We start from the raw sequence: 20,968 nt of genomic DNA on the forward strand, positions 1-20,968 counted from the left end.
CGCAGTGCCGCCTTGTGCACCTTACAGAACAAGGAGAAAGTCAGTTTCTTCAAACTGTTTTCTAAAGAGCGTTTCCATTCGGGTTCCTGGTGATTCCACCATCTTTTCTTCACAATAGTGACGGTTCTGGAATTTCTACACAGTCTGAGGGGCTGACGGGGTAGACCAGGTGACTGGGAAGGGGCATGGCACATGACAAAAATTCGAGGAAACGTCCAGTTTCTTTTGCAAGGAATGCGCACAGGGGAAAACGCAAGTCCCCACGCCATCACGGGCCCTCCGCCGCGGCCGGACGACCCCACTCTCGGGAATGACTGGGCAGGGCACCTGGCCTCAGGTTCGAGCGGAGCCTGCGCTGAGAGGCAGGAGTTGGGTGGATGAACCACTTGTAGGGTCTGCTCCCAGCTACCCAAAGCGAAAGGGTGGGCGAAAAAGCATTTGCAAAAGAAGAATACGTTAACCTCGCCAAGGAACGACCCCCACCCACCCTCCAGCGCCCAAGGTTTCCCACGAAGAGGTCGCCGTCGCCCTTCTCCAAGCCGGGCAGAACCTGTAAGGCATCACCACCTGCATCTCAAACCAACTAAGCAAGTGACGCTCCAAAGCCTCCCTAAACACCCTCTCTCCCCCGCATTCCAAACGCAACATCAAGGGCGAAAAGAGGCTGCACAAGTCACGTAGAAAATTAGACCGCCTCTTTCCATGGCGATAATCGAATTAGCCTCAAATTAAACGTGAAATTGGCCTTCTCCAGCTGTGGGGACAAAGCCCCTATTGTCCTGCTCGGGTAGCGGCAGCAGCAGTGCCCACCCCGCCCCGGCCAGCCTGGTCCCCGCCGCTGGGAGGATGAAGTCCGGGATGGGCCCTGGAAAAGCCTCGGCTGGAGAGGACGAGAACGCGCCCGAGGCTCGGCTCCCTGGCCGAGCGAGCGCCGGGTGGGCAGCTGCGGGGCTCGGGGCAGGAGGAGAGGGCTGGCGAAGCCGAGGGAGCGGGCGGGAGGGGGGAGGGAGGAGGGAGGGAGGAGGGCGGAGGGCGGAGGGCGTGCGGGAGGGAGTCCGCGAGTGCGCGTGTGTGCGTGTGCGCGCGCGCCCGCCCCGCGCGCTCCTCTCCCCGCCCCTCGCCCCCTCCCTGCGAGCGCCCTCCTCTCCTCCTTCCCCCGCCCCCCGCGCTCCCGCCCAGCCCCCGGAATCAGTGCAGCTGTTGCCGTGCAGGCTGCGGATTCCTCCAGTCCCTCCCTCGGCCGCCTCTCCTCCCGGAGCTAGCGCGCAGCCCTGCGCAGCAGCGCCCACTGGTCCCGTCCTGTGAGCCCCGGCCCCAGCCGCGGACAGACCCGCGGAGTCGCCTCCCGGCCCACCCGCCCGGCCGCCGAGGAGCGGGAGGAGGACGGGACCCCGGCGCCCCCACCCCATCCCCGGGAGGTAGGTAGGGGGCCCGAGGTAGGGAGATGCCAACTCACTGGGGCTGCCTCCCGGGCAGGCTCCGCGGCGGCGGACTGGCGGGAGGAGGGGCGCGGGCCCAGGGCCGGAGAACGCGGCTGCCCGCCTGCCCTGCGCCCGGGGAGCCGCGTGGGGGCAGGGAGGCTGCAGAGCCCGGGCGGGGGCGGCGCGGGGAGCCCGGGTCGCGGGTGCTCATTGGTACTCGGGTGATGCGGGACGAGGGGCGGCAGGCTCTGCGGTGAGGCGGCCGCAGATCCGCCGTGCGCACCGCTGCCGCCCGGCCCCGGCCCCAGCCCCGGCGATTCCTCCTCACTGCCTCCGCTGTCGCCTCCCTGCAGCCGGGCGCGGCGGCTCCTGGCGCGGAGGTGGGTGCGGAGCGGGCAGCAGGAGGGTCTATTTTCAGGTGCCCTCCCTGTGGCCCCGCGGGTGGGGAGCGGGGGCGGCTGTGACAGGGCCGGGCTCTGCGCGTAGCGGTGCAGGGGATGCGGCCAGGCGTGGTCCCTGCTGTGCCGCGCTGCAGCTGAGCTGGAGGCGGCGGCCCCGCGCCCCCACCCCCGCCCAGTCCCAGCGCTCGCTACCCTTCTGCGCCCCCCCCCCCCCCCCCCCGCCCTTTCTGCCGTCCCCACTCTCCCAGGGCTGGGCGTGAGCCGCCTCCGGGCGCCGAGCCGCCGCTGCGCCCGCCCTTCAGCTCCTGCCACCCTCTCTTCAACAGGTTTGTCTCAGCGCGGGGACCCTCCGGGCCTGCCTTGGGTAGGTGGGCTGGAAGCCCCTCTCGTCATCACCCCCCACACCACGCCCACGGCCCTCTTTTAGGGGGCGCCTTCTCTTTGTTTTTGTGATAGGAAAAGTGCCAACTGCTGCCATCAGATGGGGAGGGGGTGGGGATCAGAACGCAAACCTCTGTCCATTATTTTTCCAACCCAAAGCCAGGCCAGATAGTGAGGACGGGGTGCGTGTGGGGGTGCTTTGGCGGAGGAGAAAATTGAATTCGGTGGGGTCTATTTGGGAGGGGATGTGCTTTTTTGGCAAGATGGATGGCTCACGGTGCCCTCGCCGTGATGCAGCACAATGCAGCAGTATCGCAGCTTCCTTGGTTCTCGCTGGCGGGGCTTGGCACGGCTGCTCGGCGCCTGCGGCCCCCGCCCGGCCCCACCCAGGCCCGGGGCTGCCCTTGGCCGAGGCCTGAAGCTGCTACTACGTTGTCCTGCAGCTTCTGCTGGATGTGGCGTCAGGAGGACCAGGTCACCTAGGTGTGAGCAGGGGAGAGTCTTCTCTTTTGGGATCATCCCTCCTGCACCTCTCGTTGGGCTGCGCTCGTTCGGAGGGGCGCCCTGCAGCACCAGTGCAGGCAGAGGGGAGCCGGCCTGCGGATGCGGATCGGAATCTGATCTGCGACCAGGGGACCTGAGCCACAGGGAGAGGCTGCAGGAAGGACGGGGCCCAGTGGTGTGCGGAGGCAATGGTGCAGTCAGTGTGGGGAGCCGCAGCGTTATTCTGTGGATCATCCATAATGTATAACCACAACCCAGCTATGCATTAATTTCTTTCTACATGAAAAGTTGGTGTTTATTAATTGGACCTTCGCAACTGTGACATTACAGTACCTCTTCTGTCTTTGGTTAATACCAAGCGTGCATTTTTTCTATAGGAAACAATTTTATAAATGAAATGATTAATGTGTTTTAGTTTTTATGTCACTAAGACATTTATAAGTATGTTAAAATTCAGTAGGTTGTTTTGAAAGGAATGTATATGTTTTTTAGTGGATAGTAAATGATTCCTTTAGCCTGTATTTGTTTTGTTTTCATCGTTTGCTCTTTCTAAGTCAAGTACAATTGCATTATTTGGATGCTTTATTAAGGATTATTAGGTGTGTGAGTGTCATGATGGAGGGTAAGTTGGTATTCAGATTTCTGTTGATTCAGATAGCCGAGTTGAGTGTCCAGGCGTAACTAATGGGATTATGACAGTAACAGGCTGCATTTGTGTTTGTTTATATGTATTTTTTGTATACATATTTTTCACAGCTGTGACTGGGGAGAGGGTGGAGAAGGGCAGACCACCAAGGCCTCTTGACTGGTATCTAGTTAGGAGGAGATGGTTCCCAATGTTCTCATGTTTGGTCTCGGCCAGGACACAGGGAATTTCCCTTCTAAATGCCATTTCTATAATTCATTTATTCCGTGTGGGATGGCAAATGGGATATATTTCAAATGTCAACCCAGGCTTTTCTAAAATGTGTAGGTGAAAAAGGAAATTTCAGTATGCTAGTTGGAAGGGAAGGTCAGTGTTTGCAAGCCAAGGGCGTGCCTGCTTGTGTTTTTAAAAATTTCTAGTGAATCCAAGTTAGTGGCTTTTGATTTCATGTGGCTCTGCAGAATAGAACTGCATGTACATTGTGTGGTGTATGTGCATTATTTTGAGTTTCTGTTAGAGAAACTCAAAATATGAAACTCCCGTTAAAGTATGGGACTTTTTGTGCTGGTTGTATAAAATCGTGTTGCGTACAGATTTTTATGAATGTTGTTCCCATGGATCATCCAGACGTTTTGGATTTACTTTGTTGTAAGAAATATCCTGTGTTGATGTCACAGGAGGTTTAGCTGTTCTGACTTACACACCAGGTGCAGAATTCTGTTGGGTTAAGCTCTTTGTAACTCTGTCATTGCTGGAGTGACCAAAACCTTCATCTGAAAGGAGAAGTATTGGGCAGTGAAGGAACTGCTGTCACTAGGTCGTCTCCCACAGTTGAGGTTTTCTGTGAAGAGCTTCTCTTGGGCAAGACTAGTAACAACTATCTGTGATGTTGTAGAGCAAATGAGAAGACCTCACTCTGCTTGTGACACATCCTGAGCAGAGGCTTGGCATTGGCAGAGCTTCCTGGAAGGGTTTGTAGAGTGGTTGCTTTGTCTTGATGTATGAATGTATGACTTTACATGTGGAAGTACTATTTTGAAGTGGAAGGATTTTACTACTACTCAACATAGACATGATTAGTGGAAATCATTCAGTGTGGATACTGTCGAAATAATTTTAAGCTTTTCTTTTTAATAGCGTATTCTTATAGAACATTTTAAAGCCTGTTTTTTGTTTTGTTTTGTTTTTTAACGTGCAATGGCGTGATGCTCCTTTAATTATGTTGCATCGTAACTAGTATCTTCATTTTAATTGGGCTTTATTTAATGTTCTGTGGATCTCCCTATGGTAGCCCTAGTTTCTTTCACTACGTTTTTGGGAATGCAAACCATTCTTCCATAAGGAAGGGGCTAACTACCCCTGTTAGAAGAGTGAGCTTTGTAGGTCTGTGGAAGTGAGTAAAGCATCTCAGGGATTTTTCCTGTAAGTTTTCAGTCTTTGCTTTTTCTCAGGGCATCTTTTATTTGCAAAAGACCTAGTTTAGTACTCTGATTTTTCTGGTAGCACTTGTTATTATATTTAAATTTTTATTGTGTAGGAATAACATCATCAATTTTTTTTCTACTCAGTGGTTAAAGGAAATTATGCCAGTTAGATATACCTGTGTTTCTATTTTTTGAACATCTCTCGAGAAGCCATTTTCATAATGTCCTTTGCTATCATAGTGAGATTCACGGACCTCCAACATTAGAATCTCCTGGGAGCTTGTTACAAATGCAGATTCTTAGGCACCATTCTGAACTCAGCCAATCGGAATCAACATTTTAACAAGACCTTTAAGTGAGTTGTATACACATTGAATGAAGAAACTCTATTCTATTCCTTCAGCAAAGGGACCTCAATATCAAAAGTTTCCTTCTTGCATTTTCCTTTCTTTTGCTGAAGTATCAGCACATTTTTTTTCTTGATGATGGTGACAGAAGTGAGGCACTCACTGTAAAATATTTAATACAAAATTATTTTATAAAGCTGTTCTTTAATTCTTGGTGGAAGAGTCCTATAAACCATGGTTTATTTATATTAATCAGTGTTTTAGGTTCTTTGGTTAAACACCTCTGAAGTTGAAAAACAGTTTTTTTCCCCTCTAAAAGAAGAAGGCATTGGTTTTGAGACATCAGAGCTGGAGCCCAGGAAGCTCACCCCTGAGCAAAGGGTCCCCTCTGCTCCCTCTGCTCTGCTCTGGCATCTTGATGTCTGTCATCTGATATAGTCAATGTCCTGCCCTCTCGTCCAGTCTTTTCTTAGAGTTGTTTTTTGAATCAAGTAATTGGTAGGTACAAAATAATGTTCCTAAAATATATGTTAAAGAATCGTAAACCAGCTGGGCGCAGTGGCTCATGCCTGTAATCCCAGCACTTTCGGATGCCGAGGGGGGCAGATCAGTTGAGGTCAGGAGTTCAACACCAGCCTGGCCAACATAGTGAAACCCCATCTCTACTAAAAATACAAAAATTATCTGGGCATGGTGGCAGGCGCCTGTAATTCCCAGCTACTCGGGAGGCTGAGGCAAGAGAATCACTTGAACTGGGGAGGCGGAGGTTGCAGTGAGCCAAGATCATGCCACTGCATTCCAACCTGGGTGACAGAGTGAGACTCTGTCTCAAAAAAATAAAAAGAATCATAAACCAATGGACACTCAGGTAGCCACCAGCTAGTTCAAGAAGAGCCTTGTACATCCAGAGCCCACCTCCATCATCCCATCTGAAACAACCCCATCCTGAATTTTATGCTTATCATTCCCTTCTCTATGGTTTGTCCTTTTTAAAAAATCTTGATTGTGTATGATTTTGAACTTTATATCAACGAAATTATACTTTATGTATTTTTCTGATTCACCTGTTTAGATTAACCTTCTATTCCCAAGGTTTATCCATTTCATGGCTGTATTTCATTCAGTTTCACTTGCTGTATAGTATTCTACCATGATTTATTCATTCTACTCTAGATGGAGATTTGGACTGATTCCAGTTTTTTTGCTATTGTACAAGGGTTGCTGTGAGTGGTTTTTGTATATGGCTCTTGGTACATATGTGGAGGCACACACACCCACTTGCTGTCTCTAGGGAATGAAATTTTCTGGATCACAGGGCATGTGCATCATCAGCCTTAATAGAGAGTACCAAACTGTTTTTTACGAAGTGGTTGATTGTGTTCCCACTAGCCGTAAGTATTACAGTTGTTCCACAGCCTTGCCAGTGCTTCACATACCAGGCTTGAAAATCTTGTCCAGTGAAATGTTATCTCATTGTGATTGTTATTTGCAATTTCTCTGATTATTGAGGTTGAATGTCTGTTTACATTGTTAACCATTTGGGTTCTTCCTTTTGCGAAGTACCTGTTCAGTCTTTTACCCATTTATCGATTTGTAGTTCTATATGTAGGTTACCTACTAATCCTTTGTGGATCTTATGTCTTGTGACAATTACTTCTCAGCTTGTGTTTTTTTTTAAACTCGAATTTGTGATTTCTTTTGATGATCAGTTATTTGTAATTTAGCAGAGTCGTAATCAGTATTTTGTCCTTTAAAGTTTGTGAGGATAATTTTGTTATTGCAGAAAAGTTTTTCTTTGTTTGGAAAGAGCATTCGTTTTGGAATCAAACAGGTTCTGGGCCCAAATCCTAATGGTGTTGTATACTAGCCTTATGGCTACTGCTAGGTACTGGCTTTGAGCTAGTTAGTTACTCAAGACCACAGTTTGCTCATTGGAAAAATTGAAATACTATTAGTTTATCTTACAGTTATGAGGCAGCAGTGTACAGTTCCAGGCACATAGTACGTGTTTGATTGATAAGAGTTCATTCCTTTCTCTTGGGGCTGCCTAAGCACTATGACCCACTGATCCCTTTTGGTATACTTTGCAAAAACTACCTAAACATTTTTATGTCTGGAGAGCTATTAAATGGCTTATTCTAACTTTTATTTTTTAAAAGGCTGCATTACCAATGGCATTTATGTATTGATTACTACAGTCTGAAGAGACCACTTACTAGAAACCCTTATCAGTTTAGATTCCGCTTCTTGAAAGTAATATATTTGTACACAGTTCTTTTGACCATTAAGCATTTATAGTATTAATGATCTCCCTTTGCTCCTACTCTGAGATTACTTTGTAATATTGTTTTTTATTTAATGAATAATTATTGGATACATTATCTTGCCAGGACTTGAAGTTGTTATGGTTTTTGGACTGGCTTAAAGTTGAATAAGAATTAGTTCCTGAATCAAAAGACTGTATACTTTAGTATATAGAATACATTTTATGTACCATACACAGAAGGTAAAATACCTTTTACAGGCTGGATGTGTGACTTTGGCAAACCCTTAACCCTCTGGTCTCAGATCTAATTTTATAAAATGAAAGACTTAGATGAAATCATAGTAGGGGTTAAAACATGGCACATGGCATCACTCGCTTCTGTTCCTGGCAGCCATCGAAAATCAGTAATGGTACTCTTTTTCCGCTGAGCTGAGATAGAGTCTCAGTCATATTCTCAACATGGTGTTCTAGGCAATAACTACCAGTCGATTAAATCTGGCATTCAGTTTTTAAGCTCCTGTACACTTCTAAATTCTGTGATTATAATATACTTGAGAAACTCATTACCTTGGCAGTGTTCAGAATACAATGACACAGGAAGAAACTAGAAGCAAGGAGACAGGAGAGAAGTGGGAGTCCAGAAGTAAAGGGAGCAAGTTACAGTGGTGGCCAAGGGAACAAGAAGGAGAGGAGAGATGGGAGAATGGTTGTGAAGGCCCAATCCTATGCCAAGCTATTTGTAGGGTGAATGGATGGGAGGATGGATGGGAGGTGGACCTAGTGGGTGAGGAGCTAAGCTAAGGTGATAAAGATTTCAAATTTGAATAATGACAATGAGCGTGTTTGGTGATGATGACGGAAATAGACAAGTCAAGGGCATGAGTGGATATTTGGGAGGACTATCAGTTTCACTTTAATATCAGTGTTTGAGTTTGAAGTTCCAGCAGAACCCTCAGTGGAGGTGGAGAGAGGTCATGGCTAGAGAGGCTGATGGGAAGCTTTGGATGGAGGGGCCCTGGGCCCCAAGCTTCAGGCTCTTTAGTTACACAACCCACTCACTTTGCTCACACACTAAGTGACCTTGGGCAAACTGCCTAGATTTCTTTGTGTCCCTCAACATCTTCATCTGTAAAATAGTCGTAATGAGAGTACCTAGCACATAGGATTATTAAAGCCAAATGAGGTAATTCAGCACTCATCACAATAAATTTTAATAATTATAAAATGTCGAATTTTTGCTTAGTTTGACTTAATTTTATGCTTTCTTTCAAATAAGCAGTTTGATTTGTTTAGAAAAGATACATTCTAGCAAATAATCATTTAGGTAAATAATACTAAGTTCAGTCTGTATTAAACATGTCCCTATACATCATGTCAAAATAATAGGAAAGGAAAATCTGATTAATACATATGTATTTTTTAAACAAACAAGAAAATGCTAAAGCCCTGGAAGCTAAGGAAAGGATATGAGCAGATAGTTTATAAAGGAAGAAATCAAGGAGGCTGATAACTGTAAATTCAAACTCACCAGTGTATGAAATACAGACCAAAATAATCAATTAATTTTTCCACTTAATGGATAGATAAAATGCTCTGGGCTGCTGTGAGATGGGAGCTCTGCATCACCTGTTGAGAGCATATTTTGATTAATACAAAGTTAGGGGAAACAGTTGGGTTATATATACGTAACAGAAGCCTTAAATACTTACACCTCTTGAACTGAAATCTCACATGTTACTTGGTAACCTAAAAAAGCAATTAAAAATAAGGACAAGTTTTTAAACAAGGATTTTCTTGGCAACATTAATAGTGAAAAGGGGAAATTTTTTTAATGGAGCATAATCAGATAAATTATGGCACAGCTGTGGGGTGGAATTCAATATAGTGCTTAAAATAATGGTTTGGAAGAATATTACTGAGATGGGATGATGCCGATAATACAGGGGTTACTGGAAATATTTGGATGCAAAACTGTATAGTGTAGTATAATCCTAGTTTTATTGTATTAAGTAAAAGACTGGAAGGAAATACATTAAAATGTTAATAGTTTGCTTTGGATGGTAGGTTGATGAGTGATTTCCTCTCTTGTATGAAAGGAAATTCCCATGACTTAATGTTTCTCTTTTTGAGTTTTGAAATATTTCACAGTGGAGAAGAATACAGTAAATAATACAGGTGACCATAGGGACCATTTTTGTTTGTTTTGTTGTGTTGTGTTTTGTTTTGTTTTGAGACAGAGTCTTATTCTGTTGCCCAGGCTGGAGTGCAGTGACACGAACACAGCTCCCTGCATCCTCGACCTCCCGGGTTCAAGCGATCATCCCGCCTCAGCCTCCCAAGTAGTTGCAGGCGTGTACCACCACACAGGGATAATTTTTAAATTTTTATTTTTTTTTGCAGAGATGGGGTTTCACTGTGTTGCCCAGGCTGGTCTTGAACTCCTGAGCTCAAGTGATCTGCCTGCCTTGGCCTCCCAAAGTGTTGGAATTACAAACGTGAGCCACTGCGCCCAGCCTTAGGCACCATTTTTTAATAATTAAAAAAGCAATCAACACTTTAAAAATTCTAATTTTTAAAAAGGAAAGAAAATGTAAATCTGTCCAATTGTAGATCATTATTAAGAAATAGTTTTAAATCCAGTGATTGTTATATCTGTCCTTCTTTGCAATTTTCTAAGAGCAATGATATAATGTGTAAGTTAGCATCTTAAGGGTATAGGTGTGAGACAAATTAGTGTATTCAAATGTATTAATTCTCTACACTAACCTAGGCAGCTTAAAAAGTGCAGAGGACTGGAGTTCTTTGGTATTTCCAATCTCCACACTTGAGTGCAGAGCAGTGGAATTCCATGACGTGCTTGTTCTCACTTGTGGAAACCTAAACACTGCTACTGGTGCTAGTTTGTAACCACTAGACCATCATGTTTCATTGGAATTGGTCAGAAATGAAGATAAAATTCCAAGTGAACATTTTAAAATAAAAATCACTTCAGATTTAGATTTACTTTCAGTGAATGGTGTCTCAGCATCTGGGAATACTGTAGGCTGAGATTGAGAGGAACTAATTTTAATATTCTTCTTTTTTTCTATGAAAAGAAATTATTATACAATGTTATGTTTTTGTATATGTAACATGTATGATGCATACATATCGTGTTTATCATATATATCTCTCTCTCACACATGGAAGAGAGATGTGTGTGTTTGATTGAGTAATCTCTACCACGAAGGGAGGCACAAGGCTATTTTAAAACATTTTAAATGGGGAATTTTATAGAGACAATATTTTGAAAATGAATCCCATGAATGAGTCAAGTTGTCCTTAGCCAGTGGAGGAAGTGTTTGGGAGGGAGTAGTACTTTCTGTTTTGTGGTCCAAAGTCTCTAACTGTATTGGTACTTTGTAAAATGTAATTTACAAAAATTAATGAATTTCCATGAATTTTGTAATTTTTCTGCCATCAGCTTTAACTGAGTGGTTGTTTGAGTAAGCTTTCAGGATTAATTGTGCTTTGACATAGGAAAATAAGATGTTATCAAGATTGCTTTAAAACTGACCCTTGTTTATGGGAATCATACTTCCATTCTTAAGAAACTCTCAACTGTGAGAGTAAACAGCTGAGTGATTTTTGGAATCATTTAAATATCTCTGCTCTAGAATCAAGAGTGCCCTGTTAGTTTTGATCTTTAATATACAAATTTGAAGCCACTAGTTGGGCCGTAAAATATGTATTAGAACATAACTATAGATTTTTACCCAATAGATCAACTAGTATGAAATTTAGAATGATATATAAGTACAACAGAATTTATTCCTTTGAGGTATATATGTTCAATGTGTAATTTGTGTAATTAAGTATGTTTATTCTTAGAAAGTTCATGAGCCTATTAACAGTGGTTATCTTGGGTAATGGAATTGCAGAATATTTAATCTCTGTATATTTCTTCTCTCCGTATTTTCTAAGTTTCGGGAAATAATTAATAAAGTCTTGCTCTTTATCAAAAATATCCTAACACTTTAGACCAAACCTCATTTTAGCAGGATACGAACTAATCAAGTGATTAATCAGCTAAATATACTTTCTGGTGTTCAATTTTTTTCTACCAAACTTACAAAAAAGCAGTATTAATAATGAAGATATAAAGAACACTGAAATTTTTAAAAGATCTTTTCATTCCTTGTTTGAATGTTCATTTTTGTTACAGCCTTGGCAGTTCATTACTTCTGCAGAGTGTGGGAAAAGCTGTAGGAACTGGGCTGCGAGAGCGCCTGACAGAAACATTTTCCAGGAGGAATCAGCCACTAATGGCCACTGCCTTTGGCTCTGGATGAAGTTTCATTTCCCTACAGTACTCTTGGGTGGCTGTTTCAGGGATACACTTTGTTCTAGTGTGTTTGCCTCAAGGCCAAATATAAATGTTGAAGGGCTGTACATTTTTCTGGAATGTTCTTCACCAGCTGTAAAGTCTTGGGCTGGGATAGGGATAGGGCATTTTTTTGCGGGGGGGTAGGAGGTGGCTTTTTTCTCTTGATCTTATCTACTTGAACGGGAAGGAAAACCTAGATTCTTCCTTAAAACAATGCTTATTTATTTTGATCTGTGATGTTTAAACATTTTCCACAGCATTTTGAAACCTGCAAGCATAAGCATAGGAGTGCTTTTTTTTTTTTTTTTTTTTTTTTTTTGAGACAAAGTCTTTTCTTGTCCCCCAGGCTGGAGTGCAGTGGCGCGATCTCAGCTCACTGCAACCTCCACCTCCTGGGTTCAAGCGATTCTCCTGCCTCAGCCTCCCGAGTAGCTGAGATTACAGGCGCCTACCACCGTACCCAGCTAATTTTTGTATTTTTAGTAGAGTCTGATTTCACCGTGTTGGCCAGACTGGTCTCAACCTCCTGACCTCAGGTGATCCGCCCTCCTTAGCCTCCCAAAGTGCTGGGATTACAGGTGTGAGCCACCATGCCCAGCCAGGTGTGCTTTTACAGTGATTACAGTAGTCGTAAAAATTAAAATATTCTTTGTATTTTTATCACTTTAGAATCCCTGATTTTTTTTGACAATGTCTGCTAATATATACAGTATATATAGTTTTTTTGAATAGCTGATGAAGAATATATACCATCATAAAGGCATAAGTTAGCATAAAATCATCATAACAAAAATAGAAAAGTATTTTTAAGATATCTTTTTATTACCGAAATAATAGATGTTCATTTTAGATCATATGGAAACTAAAGATGAATAGAAAGAAGAAAATTAAAATCACTAGATGCTACATGACCCCAGAAACATGCGGTTAATATTTTAGTGTTTCTCGGCTGGGTGCGGTGGCTCACGCCTGTAATCCCAGCCCTTTGGGAGGCCGAAATGGATGGATCATGAGGTCAGGAGTTCGAGACAAGCCTGGCCAACATAGTGAAACCCTGTCTCTACTAAAAATACAAAAAATAGCCGGGTGTTGTGGGGGCGACTGTAGTCTCAGCTACTTGGGAGGCTGAGGCAGGAGAATCGCTTGAACCCAGGAGGCGGAGGTTGCAGTGAGCTGAGACCGCGCCATTGCACTCCAGCCTGGGTGTCTGCTAATATACACAGTATATTAGCAGAGGGATTCAGAAAATAAGGGATTCAGAAGAATCCCTTATTTGGAGAAAGTCCACCCAGCCCACCTCAGATTTTTCCCTCTTAACTGTGAAAAGGACCATCACTGACCTTTAGTGTTTAAGCCCCTGAAGAAGGCCATTTGTCACTTTTCCTTAGGGCCCGTTATCCAAACGAGACTAACACACACATGTGTGTTTCTCTTTTAAGCCTTTTTTTCTTCTGTGCATTTTTCTTCGTCTCACAAATATGTATTAAGGGTCAATCCTCAAATCTTAGAATGAAGATATAGAGTTTTGACAGTCTGTTGATCACATGATGATGCTCAGCACTCTTGCAGTTTATGCATGTCACATGGCAAAACATAAAATCTAATGACTAGTCTATAGTTAAAGCGGTAGCATGAACACTATCTGTTGCCCGGAGCTGTTTTAGGGGTGGGATGTTAAAGAAAAATGGCGAAGGAAGAGAGAATTCAAAAATTGGTTTATTGTAGCTATTTCTCTTTTCTGAATAATGTCTTTTTACAATGGAAAAATACCAGAAATTAAGTTCTCATTAGATAACATGCTTTCTGTTTTGTTCTGAAGGGAATTCCCATCACAGTTGCATTAATTCCCCTGAGAGAGGTCTCCATATGCTTTGGACAACATCTGATTTTACTTTTGTCTTCCGATTTCAGAGAGTCTTTGAAACGGCTATCCTATAATGTGTCGCAGTGGAATGGATGTGGTCATTATAATCTTGGTTTGAAGTGTAATAAATTTTACTGGGCTGGGTTTGGTTGTAACTGATGAAAGCATATAATAGAGCTCAACTTTCTTGGGGTCTTTGTATTAGCTGGATTCTTTAAAATTCTATCTTGGGATTTAGGATCTGTTTCAAGGAGAGAAAGCTTTATCTATATTTGATTATGCAAGCCAGTTCTTTAAGCCTTTAGGACGTCAGATGGATGGAGGTGACTTACCAGCCTTTGTTGCCTTAGCTCTAATATTTGGCTTCTTTCTGAGGAAGGTGCCAAAACGACTTCCAAATCTGCGGAAGGAAAAGAGGGAGTGGGAAGAGGGGAGAAATATTTCATTGGAAGATTAAAAAAGCCCTTTCCAGCAATTTCCTTTAGAAACTTGGGGGGTTGCTGTTAGTCTCATTTGGATAATGGGCCCTAAGGAAAAGTGACAAATGGCCGCCTTCTGAGGTTTAAACACTAAAGGTCAGTGATGGTGCTTTTCACAGTTAAGAGGAAAAAATCTGAGCTGGGCTGGGTGGACTTTTCTCCAAATAAGGGATTCTTCTGAAACTCCCAACATGATGGGAATCATTCTGTGTGCAGGTGGCTAAAGCCCATCAAGGAAAATCCTTGATGGTTGCTGTGCCTGAGCTGCCTGAAGCCTGGTGTAGGAGTCTCAGCTTGATCTTGAAGCAGCTGCAAATGTTAGGTCTGGACACTTGGGATGGCAGCAAGACCAGGCGGTGCCCAGAGTGGTCCCAGTGGCCTAGGTTAGGGGAGGGCAGGGGGCTGGAATGTGGCCTTAGCCGGTCCTCTGAGCAGATGAGAATACCTGTCACTATTTTGGGAGATGAATTTTGGTCAGGGATACTAGTCAGGTGACTTCTCTGAGAAGGCCTGGTCCTTCTCACAGCAAGGTTGACAAGTCTGTACTGCCAGTTGTCCTTAAATACCCAATTTATCTCCTGGAGTGGAGTTGGGGAAGTGCCTCTAGCCTGGAGCAAAGAGATTTGCCTGCCATTTGGGAAGGAAAGAAACCAGCACACATCTTGTGTTTCATTCTTTGTTTTGAAGGTAGGTTTTTGTCTGTTTGCTTGTTTTTAAATCAACACCCACTGCTAAAGGAGATCCCGAGTTTCCCTGATAATCAGGATGATTTCTTATTTTGAAAGGCCTATTTTGCCTTCAAAGTGTGTGTTTCTGACATAGGTTTCATCCTAGTTCTGTTAATCTTAATTCATAAAAGGTAAAAGTTTAATTAGAGAGAAGGCTGATGTATCATCTTGTTTCAAAGGAAGACTATTCTTGTCTGTCAGTTGAATTTTTTATATATATTTTTCTGGCTGTGAAGAAATATTTTATTGGTATATGTGTACATGCATTTTTTATTCTAAATTATAGTATGTATTTCCACTGGACTACACTCTTGTTAAAGGAAACCTTTGTTCACATGAAATAAACATATCTTTGGTGAGTCATACTTGAGAACTGCTTCTCAGTCTCCTCAAATTTTAAAGTCGGTGGTATTTTGTGTAAAGAGTGTATCGGTAGCTGGCCTATCTCTGGAATGTTGTGCAGCTGTGCAGAGCATGAGGCTCACGTGTGCTAATTAAATATGTTTTTTAGCAAGAATGGAATGTAGCAGCCTTTGAATGGCTTCAAAAACCATTTCATTTTGTTTCTGAAGAGGGCTTTTTTTGTTTTTGCCAACTATTAACCATTAGAGAGTACACTGACTTTTAGAGGATGTATTACTATGTTAAATTGTTCTGTTCAGCTGAACGGGGTGGCATGTGCCTGTAATCCCAGCCACTCGAGAGGCTGGCGTGGGAGGATCGCTTGAGCCCAGAGCTTCAAGACTAGCCTGGGCAGAGTAGAGAGAACCCGTCTCAAACCCCAGAGTGTTCTTTTCGCAGAGTTAATGGGGCTCATTAAATACTGAGATTATCCTTTAGAACAAGCTTGTCCATCCTGCGGCCTGAGACGGCTTTGACTATGGCCCAACACAAATTTGTAAACTTTCTTAAAACGTTATGAGGTTTTTTTTTTTTGTGATATTTATTTATAGCTCATTCGCTATCATTACTGTTAGTATATTTTATGTGTGGCCCAAGACAGTTCTTCCTCTTACAGTGTGACCCAGGGAAGCCAAAAGATTGGACACCCCTGCTTTAGAATATACCCATTATTAATAATCTTCAAAATGTGGGGGTTGGGTGGGGTGGCTCATGCCTGTAATCCCAGCGCTTTTGGAGGCCAAAGTGGAAAGATTGCTTGAGTCCAGGAGTTTGAGATCAGCTTGGGCAACATGGTGAGACCTGGTCTCTACGAAAACAAACAAACAAAAGAACAAAATGTAGGCAGTGGTGGCATGACTAAGGTTCTAAGGTTTACTATCTTTAGTTAAGGTGTCCCTTGATCTTGCTCATTTCCCTTGGTATCAGTTCTCCTTCCTTACTTGATGAGTGCTTAACCTTTCTTTGGGAAGTAAGGCATGACATTTGTCCCCAGTTTGAGCAGTTTTCTGATACATGTTTTTTGGCTGAGTGTGAGTTGTATCTTTTGGATTAAACTCCATTCACTCAGACGGTGGTCTGATTTTTTTTTCAGTCAGGCATTGTGCAAAGTGACCTGATGGGGATAAATGGCAGATTGGTTGTGTAATGTGGTAACATCTTACTTGGTTGTCTTTAGAGATAAGTGGGACGTGATTCCAGCAAGGCTGTGCATCAGATGTTGGAATGTGTTGGAGAATTGCCAAGAGGTTGGGAGCAAGCTGTGTGACAGGCACTAATGCAGCCTTGGCCTGCCTTAAAATAGCTGCAGGTTAACAAATATCTTGAAACGTGGCATTTCATTTGAACAAAATTGCTCCTCTGAATGTTACCAAGAGATGCTTTCCTCTTTTTTATTGATGTTTATTTATTTATTTATTTTTGCTGTTTCAGCTGTTTTAAAACATCTTATGAGCATATGAAGAAGATAATTCTCTATAACATCTTATCTTGAATGATTTTACTGGAGTAATTAGTAGCACATTATCCGAAACTCACTTGTAGTTCTTCTGCCCTGCTCACCCGACTCACTGCAGAATATATAGTCTTTGTAGTTTGAATAAAAACTGGGCCCTGAAGTTTTTTTTTTTTTTTTTTTTTTTTTTAGACTGAGTCTCACTCTGTTGCCCAGGCTGGAGTGCGGTGGCAGGATCTCGGCTCACTGCAAGCTCCACCTCCTGGATTCACACCATTCTCCTGCCTCAGCCTGCTGAGTAGCTGGGATTACAGGCACCCACCATCACGCCCGGCTAATTTTTTGTATTTTTAGTAGAGACTAGGTTTCACCGTGTTAACCAGGATGGTCTCGATCTCAACCTCGTGATCCGCCTGCCTGGGCCTCCCAAAGTGCTGGGATTACAGGCATGAGCCACTGCGCCCAGCCTGAAGATTTTTTTTAAAGTCCTATATTATATATATTTGATAGGCATTTGGAAAGGAATTATTGCTATTTGATAGGCATTTGGAAAGGAATTATTGCTGTTTAAATACTAACACATTAGAGAGGCAGAGTGAGTGGCATTGGTTACTTTTCTGTGGAATCTTGTCTTAGCTGATTCACTTTTAGACTTCTTAGTAAATTCATTGGTAGTTTGTCTGCAGTACTTAGTTCTTGTTTGTAATTAATTTACTTTCTAACTGTAGTCTCTCAATTTTTTTCAATAGAAAGGCTTGTTTTTTAAGTCAGAGTGGTAAAAACAAGGGGGGTTGGGAGTGGTCTTTGGAATGGGTCCCGTACTGACTTGAGCCTGATGCTGATGTGATCAAGGTTGGGGGGGGCATGGGTACCTGGGTGGAGGTGGGGCTGCCTGTGGGACTAATCTAAACAGCCAGTTAGTTTGGGTGCTCTGAAGATGAAATTTTAAAAAATGCAATATTTGGGTTAATGAGTGGAAGTAAACTAAGAACTTCCAGGATTTATATGTTAAATAGCAGATGAAAACAGTGAGTTATATGTTAAATAGTAGATGGAAACATTGAGTTAACTTTATTTTGAGAGGCTTAAATACAATCCAAGTATGTATACTTAAGGATTTCCTAAAAGATGATATTAGCAGATATGTTAATTATCCTAAAACTTAAAGTCGTTTAGACATTTAGATTGAGACTAATTGTGATAATTTCATAGCTCTGTAGCATATCCTGAAAATGGCTTTGTTTCTTTTATTTCACTGTCTTCATATGTATAAGTCTTGAATTTTGCTTTGTCACTTTCAGTATTTTACACGTATTTTAGAGGTCCTCTCCTTGTATAGAAACATTATGTCTGGTTCTATGTAAGTGCCTTACACAGAGATTTATAATTTGTAATTACTATACTTTTTGGTAAGTAGAATTGAGGTTATTTGGGATATGTTTTTAGAATATGTAAAAACCACATTTTGTGTTTTTATAACATAGAAAAATATCTTTTGGAAAATACGTGTGTGGGCAGCTTCTTTAGATGTATTGATTTTTTCACTTTTAGATGGCAGATGAATTCTATATGGCATTGTTGCCATGTTGGAAAATTTCTTTATTGAGCCTATGACCTCTAAAGTATCAAAAATCTGTTTTTGCTTTTCCCTTTTATTGGACATCTCCAGTTTTTTTGTTGTTTTGTTTTGTTTTTTGAAACACACATGGCCGGGTACACTGGCTCACGCCTGTAATCCCAGCACTTTGGGAGGCTGAGGCGGGTAGATCACGAGGTCAGGAGATCGAGACCATCCTGACTAACATGGTGAAACCCCATCTCTACTAAAAATACAAAATATTAGCTGGGCGTGGTCGCAGGTACCTCAGCTACTCAGGAGGCTGAGGCAGGAGAATGGCATGAACCCGGGAGGTGGAGCTTGCTGTGAGCCAAGATCTCGCCACTGCACTCCAGCCTGAGTGACAGAGCAAGACTCCATCTCCAAAATAAATAAATAAATAAATAAAAATAAAAATAAACCCCCACACACATCTTTGGATAACTGAACTGGTAAATTGAATTAAGGAGAGGTGAACTATAGGCCACCATTTCCTTTTTACTTAGCATACCATTATCTGGTCTCCTCATGTGAAAATATGTTTTGAATAGTTTTCACATCCAACTGTCTGTTAATTTAGAGTGTGCATTCCTTTAATCTTGCAAGAGAATTCAGTCATTCGTTATACGATAAGCAGACAAAAAGTTAAATACTGAAATGTCCCTTTTCTGGGTTATTGTCTGAATTAGGAAAACATTCATTCTAAATTTTACACATGCATATGGGATGTTATCTCTCCTTGTCTCTATGCCTTGTACTGGCACAAGCTTATAGGACTAGGAACAAATAAGCTTAGCATTTAAAATATTCCAGACCTAAAAAATCTATGGAATTTGCTTATATCTGCTGGGGGATGCACAGTCAGACAGACCCAGGGTTTTAATTGGCTCCTTCTGCAGTGTGAAGGCAGATGGAAACATTACCAGAGTCTGCTGCAGATGGCAGCGGGGTGGACAGGTGAGGCCCACGTGGAAGTTCATACCACTGGTAGGCGGAGTACTGAGTTGGTTTGTGAAATGCTAGCCATTTTAGATGTTTCTACAGCTGTTGTTGGCTAGCTGAAAATAAATTGAACTTGTTGGGATGGTAAAAGTTTTGCTATCTGAATAGGCTTAGGCAAAATGGTGCTTCAGATGCCTATAAAGATACCTATTGTAACATTATTATGATTTTTTAAAGCGGTGATAACCTAGATATCCATCATTGGTAAGTTACAGGGTGGACTATACATATATTCTGGAGGCAATACAGTATGTGGTTAAAAGTGCTGACCGTGGAGCTGTGGTGCCTGGGTCTAAATCCTGATTTCATCATGGGCCCACTTTGTGACCCTGAGCAAGTCATTAACCCTTCTCTGTCTCAGTTTCCTCATCAGCAAGATCAGGATAATCATAGTACAGACCATATAGGGTTGGTTGGATTAAATAAGTTATAGGTAAAGCAGTTAGACTAGTGCCTGGAAAAAATGTATTATTTATTTACTGTATTAATAAAAACAATATTATTATGGAAAACCTTCTAATAACATGGGAAGGTTTTTAACATAGGGAGAAAAAGCAGAACGCAAGATTATATAAATGGAATTACCACAACTGTGTAGAAAAATATACAAAATGGATAAGGAAATACTACAAATATTAAGGTTTTTGGGAGAGGAGAAAATGGATGAGATTGCTTGTGATTTTTGCTTTTGTCTCAGAGCTGTTTTGTATTTTCTGTTGTTCTGCAGTAAGCATATGTTATTTCTGTAATTTGAAAAAGTAAACTTTGTTTTGAAAAGTGGATGTAGGCTGGGCGCGGTGGCTCATGCCTGTAATCCCAGCACTTTGGGAGGTCGAGGTGGGTAGATTGCCTTCAGGTCAGGAGTTCGAGACCAACCTGGCCAACATGGTGAAACTACAAAAACAGAAAAAATTATAAAAATACAAAATATAAAATTGTAAAAATACTAAAAATACAAAAAATTAGCCGGGCGTGGTGGCACGTGCCTGTAATCCCAGCTACTCAGGAGGCCGAGGCAGGAGAATCACCTGAACCCGGGAGGCAGAACCGAGATCGTGCCACTGCGCTCCAGCCTGGGGGACAAGAGCGAAACTCCATCTCAGAAAAAGAAAAGTGGATGTATCCCTTGCAAACAATTAGTTTGTCAATTATAAGAACAGCTTATTCTTTAAAAGCTTAGGGCCTTCCATTTGGCAACAGTTTGTCTCCTTTTGATTCTACAGTACTTTCACATTCTCATAGAAGCGGATGGGAAATGCTGGATTAGACCACATTATCTACGCTGTTATCTATGTTTAGAAACTTTTAATGATGGCAGATATGCAGTCCCTTCTCTTTGTGGTCACATGGGAGAATTACTTTTGCCTGCTCCCCTTGCATTTCGGTGGTGTGTCTGACTAGTTCTGAGGAATGGCCTGTGTCCAGCCTGTAGTGGCAGAGCCTCCTGCTACCATATGATAGACATGTAACATGAGTGAGAAACATGCTTCTGTGAGTTTGAGCCACAGAAAGGCATTCTCACAGAGTGCCTTGGAGTAATGAAACTCAAAACTATTTTTTAAGTTCATCATTTAGTGTTTTCTTTCTTTTTTTTTTTTTTTTTTTTTTTGAGACGGAGTCTCGCTCTGTCGCCCAGGCTGGAGTGCAGTGGCCGGATCTCAGCTCACTGCAAGCTCCGCCTCCTGGG

At 42.6% G+C, this 20,968-nt stretch overlaps 1 protein-coding gene across 3 annotated transcripts in view; it reads left to right on the forward strand.

Moving 5' to 3' along the window:
* The first annotated feature begins 1,221 nt into the window (after window positions 1-1,221).
* Window positions 1,222-20,968, forward strand: part of SPTBN1 (spectrin beta, non-erythrocytic 1) — a 215,097-nt gene continuing 195,350 nt past the window's right edge. Inside the window, exon 1 of one of the 3 annotated variants that reach the window (XM_021924821.2) lies at window positions 1,222-1,418. The gene's annotated coding sequence lies outside the window, so the exon portion shown is untranslated. Of the gene's footprint in view, window positions 1,419-2,120; window positions 2,187-20,968 lie in introns of those variants that run through there. The other 2 variants (XM_021924817.2, XM_017947527.3) reach the window with 2 other exon arrangements.

The sequence above is a fragment of the Papio anubis genome, chromosome 14 (genome assembly GCF_008728515.1).
Source record: "Papio anubis isolate 15944 chromosome 14, Panubis1.0, whole genome shotgun sequence".
Lineage (NCBI taxonomy): Eukaryota > Metazoa > Chordata > Mammalia > Primates > Cercopithecidae > Papio > Papio anubis.